The sequence below is a fragment of the Cricetulus griseus genome, chromosome 2 (assembly GCF_003668045.3).
Source record: "Cricetulus griseus strain 17A/GY chromosome 2, alternate assembly CriGri-PICRH-1.0, whole genome shotgun sequence".
Taxonomy (NCBI): Eukaryota; Metazoa; Chordata; class Mammalia; order Rodentia; family Cricetidae; genus Cricetulus; species Cricetulus griseus.
The window spans coordinates 412,309,321-412,314,221 of record NC_048595.1 but is presented as its reverse complement, the minus strand read 5'-3'; positions in this window follow the sequence as shown (position 1 = coordinate 412,314,221).

Sequence of the window (4,901 nt, the reverse complement as noted above, 5' to 3'; positions counted from 1 at the left end):
ACGAGCCTCAGGCCTCCACCCACCCAGAAAGCTCTGGAAGAGTCAGAAGAGTCAGTGCTGCCAATTCTTTTTTTTTTTTTTTTTTTTCCCCGAGACAGGGTTTCTCTTGGCTTTGGTGGCTGTCCTGGACTTAACAGGAAAACTTTCTTGACCCCTACTGAGTGTGCCAAGAGGGAGACACAATGAACTCTTTTGGCATCGATGCAAAGGGTTGCTTATCATAGCAGTGCTGCAGATCAGGTCCCCAATCATTGCTTTGTAACTGGTGCCAATGCTGGCTTATTGGGCATGGCTTCTGGTTGCTTTGAACCTCCCAGCTTGTTTAGGGGGAGGTCAGACTGCTGAGTCACATCCTGAGAGTCCAGTGCCCTTAACAACAAATAACTGTGTTTATTTACTTGGGAATACTTATCTACATGCTTGAGAAAGAAGGTAACTTTTTGGCTCTGTCTTTACATTATAAATCTTGGCAAATCTCAAATATGATCAAACTCATTTTCAGACTGTTTCACTTAGTATACCTTCCTAGATTATATTGTTCATGCAAACACATTGTCCCTTTACCCCCAAGACAGGGTTTCTCTGTGTAGCCTTGGCTGTCTGGGAACTCTTTGTAGATCAGGCTGGACTCGAACTCACAGATCTCTGCCTGCTTCTGCCTCCTGAGTGCTGGGCTACACAACATTTTCACTTTGAAAACTTGCAAAGTTTGTACATAGAAGGGTATTCCACATTTCCATAACTCCAGCAGGAGTTAACACCTCCTGGCTTCCTGGGTGTCTTCAGAAAATTTCAACACAGTGTTTTACCGCTAAATGCATCAGCAGACTCAAGGCATGCGTGTGTGCACTCTCCTTCCTTCTTCCTGCCTTCCTTCTCTCCTTGTTCCTTCCTTTTCTCCTTCCTGCTTTCCTTCCTTCCCTACTTCCTTCCCCCCCCCATCCCTTCCCTGTTTCCTTTCCTGTGGCAGAGTCTCACTATATAGCTATGGCTAGTTGGAAACTAATTGGTCTTGAACTGACAGACACCTATAAGCTTCAGACTCCTGAGCACTGGGTTTAAAGGTGTGCAGGCATGTGTCACCATACCTGGCATACATTTTTTTTTTTTAAAGAATACTGCTTGACAGGGGCTGGGGAGATGGCTCACAGGTGAAGAGCTTCCAGAAACCAGGCCTAGAACAAACCTGTCTTCCTTATAAACTGTCCAGTGTTGGGCATTCTGCCTCAACAATAGTGCAGAGTAAGAGTTAGAATTAATTGTACTATTTCCCTGACACCAACAATCTGGATTCTAAAATCTTAAAATACAGGAGGTGAAGAGCACTTGTTATTCTAACAGAGGACCAGGGTTCAATTCTCAACCCCCACAGTCATCCATAACTCCAGTTCTAGGTAATCTGATTTCCTTTTTCTCATGTCCCAGGCACACACACACACACACACACACACACACACACACACACACACTCACATGTACCTTCGCGAGCGCACACACACACAGAAATACAAAAAAAAAAAAAAAAACCCAAGCTATTTATTTCCATACATCTATTCAAAAACAAAAGTATCAATATTAAAGTACCAATAAAACTGTTGGGTGTTTAATTCTTTTTATCCCTGCAGCACATTCTGCTGAAGATGTAAACTGAATCTTCTCCAATGACAGTTTTCCCTTTCTCGGTCACCAACTTAGTGAAAAGATGCTTTCATTTCATGGGGACTTCAAACGACCTGCCATCCATTGGCAGCTGTTAGAGTTGTGGTAGTGGTATTAGGATGTCTTTCCTGCTCTTGTTTGTTAGTACAAACAATGGCACCCTGACATTTGTCTAAGAGAATTTTTGATAGTTTCCCAAAAGTGGGATTGCAGAAACAAATGATAGATGCATATGTAAAATTCCTGGATAATGTCAAAAAATCTTTCCTATGAGCAACGTGCAAGAACCAACTGTTGTAACAAAGGGAAGTGGCACCTCTCAGTGGTGGAACATGCCTTTAATCCCAGCACTCGGGGAGGCAGAGGCAGGTAGATCTCTGTGATTTCGAGGCCACCCTGGTCTACAAAGCTACACAGAGAAACCCTATCTCGAAAAAGCCAAAAAACCAAACAAAAACAAAAACAAAAAACAAAGGGAAGGGGCTGGATTAATAAAACCTAGATATCTGGGGAACCTCTGAGGGAGGTCACTGCCCAGTCTTTCTCAATAACTTAGGGGGCATTTCAGGGGCTAGACCTGAGAGGTATGAGGAGGGCTGCAAGGGAGGAGGGGTCTTGTGAGAAGGCAGGCTGTGGCCTCTCATGGAGGTGTACAACTCCAGACTGAACAGCAGGTGATTCTGGGAAGGCTGAAGCAAGCTGACAACCGGAACCAACTGATACCGTTGGGCAAAATGCGGTTATTAGGGTGACGTTGACAAATGTGTCAGTAATTAGGAAGGGGCAAGTGAAGTCCTTGGCCCTCTGTACTTTTCTCCTCTGGTGGCCCCATTGGAAGTGTTAAAACAGGTCAGCTAGCAAAGAACAGAAAATTTCAGTCTTGGTATCATACAGGCATGTGTCAAGTTAGAGTTGAGATGATGGCTGGCATGCATTAAAAAGTGGAGTTTGGTTTAAAGTGACTCAACTTGTAATTCTTCCTGCATTTGGAAGCCAGCAAAACAACACAAGGTTTCAGTATCACCAAATCTCTGGGTGTGTTCATCTTATCAGTGCACTGGAGAACAAATGGTCCTAGACCACTGTGCTATTAATGTTACTGAGAGTCCATACTTCCTACTCCAGCAGCATCTGCTGGCCCACACTAGCAGATCAGAGTCATCACACCTCTTCTGGGGAAACAGCAGGAGACCTGGGACTCACAGTTGGAGGTGTGTTTTGTTTTGTTTTTTAGATTTGTTTATTGTGTATACGCCTGTCCATATGCCTGCAGGCCAGAAGAGGGAACCAAGGCTCATTATAGATGGTTGTGGTTACATATAGATGGTTACCATGTGGTTACAGGGAATTGAACTGGCTCCTCTGGAAGAGCAACCTGTGCTTTTAAGCTCTGAGCCAACTCCCCAGGCTGCCTTGGAGGTTAATTCCATTCTTTCTGTGTCCCACTTCAGACACAGGTGTGTGGGTGATTTCTGGAGTCACTTTTGTGGTACTCCAGGTGCTCCTCCCCGTTGCCTTCTCAGTTCTTTAGACTACAGCAAACAGTAATTATGGATTTTATCTCTTGGTTGGTGCTAATCAAATTTCTATCAGTGCCAAGCATCATTTGACAAAGTCAGTATCAACTGGGTTTTCAAAAACTCTCCAATATGACTCTCTATGCTGATATGTGATCATAACATAGTTTTTCTGGCCATGACACCACCACCTTCTTCAGGAGAGGCCTTCTCATAGAAATTAGGGACAAGACAAAGATGCTCTTTCCACCACTAGCAAACGTTTTAAGGAAAGTCATGTGACTAGATAAGAAAAGCTATGAATGGCTGGGAAATTATAATCAAGGAAAATAAAACTCTTCAGTTTCATTTGCTTTGACTTTCAAAATCATTAATTTTGGAGATCATTCGGGTTGAGTGAGTGATACTAGTGTAGCTGTACATGAATTGGCCTCATGTTTTAAAACTCTTATTTCTCCCTGTTCTCCAGCAAAAGATGCCTTTGTTAATGGTTAAATATTCCTAAGAGAAGATCGCGGGTTTACTAATAAGTAACTTTTTTTCTAGATAAGAGTCCATGTTATCTGACCTTCAGACAAGTCAAACTAAGGGCAAAGCGCTTTTCAGTCATGTTAATAGAAATGAAATAATGGTTAACTCTAATTGAACTGTTTACCTGGAAGCATTTGAATAGGAATCCTCCCCATAAGCTTATGTTTTTAATATTTGGCTCCCCAAAGCTGTGGGCACAAGTAGGATTATTTCTTCAAATTGTAAGAAACAAATTGCAATGTGCCTGAAAGTGGGCTAGAGACGGTTCAGTTCATGTTCTTTCAGAGAACCCAAGTGTAGTTCCAGCACCTATGTCATTCTTCTGGATTCCTCAGGCTCCTGCACTCACTCCTGCATACACCCACATAATTTTAATAAATCTAGATTTAAAAGAGAGAGAAGGCAGGACACTAAGTAAACCCATCCATCCTTCCTTATGGGGACTGAGGAGATGGCTCGCTCAGTGGTTAAGAGCATTTACTGCTCTTCCAGAGGACTCCAGCTTAGTTCCCACCACTCACATGGGCAGTTCATGATGGCCTGTAACTCAAGCTTCAGCGGCTCCCTCTCACCTACACAGGCAGCGTCCCCTCCATCCTCATGGCATTCACTCACATAGACAAATACACATGTATTAAAAGAATAAATAAAATTTAAATAAGATCTGGAAAAGTAGGATATTGGCTACTTTTCTGGTTGCAGGGACAAATACCTGATGGAGTAGCTTGAGTAACTTGAGTAAGGGTTTATCAGTTTGTGGTTTGAAGGGATCCAATCCAGAATGGTAGAGAATGCTCGGCAGCAGGAATGTGAGGTGACCGTTCCCATCTCACCCCTAGCCAGGAAGCAATGATTCATGCTGGTCCTGGGCTCAACTTCTCCTTTTCCTTCATATACGACCCATCTGTGAGCTGCGCCGCCCTTCCCACCTTCCTTAGTCTAGAAAGCCACTCACAACATCCCCAGAGCTCGTCTCCAATGTGATCCTAGATCCGGCAGAGATCATATTAACTGTCACAGCTACCACTGCCTGAGCCATAAGATTACATATAGCTGAAGTGATTTAAAAAAAAAAAAAGTGTTCATTCTAAAAGCAGAATGGCAACAGGCTAGGACAGAAGATGATTTTCAAACCCTCTTTGATCTTCATGTATACTAAAAGGCTCAAAAGCAAAAAAACAAGATATCCTGATA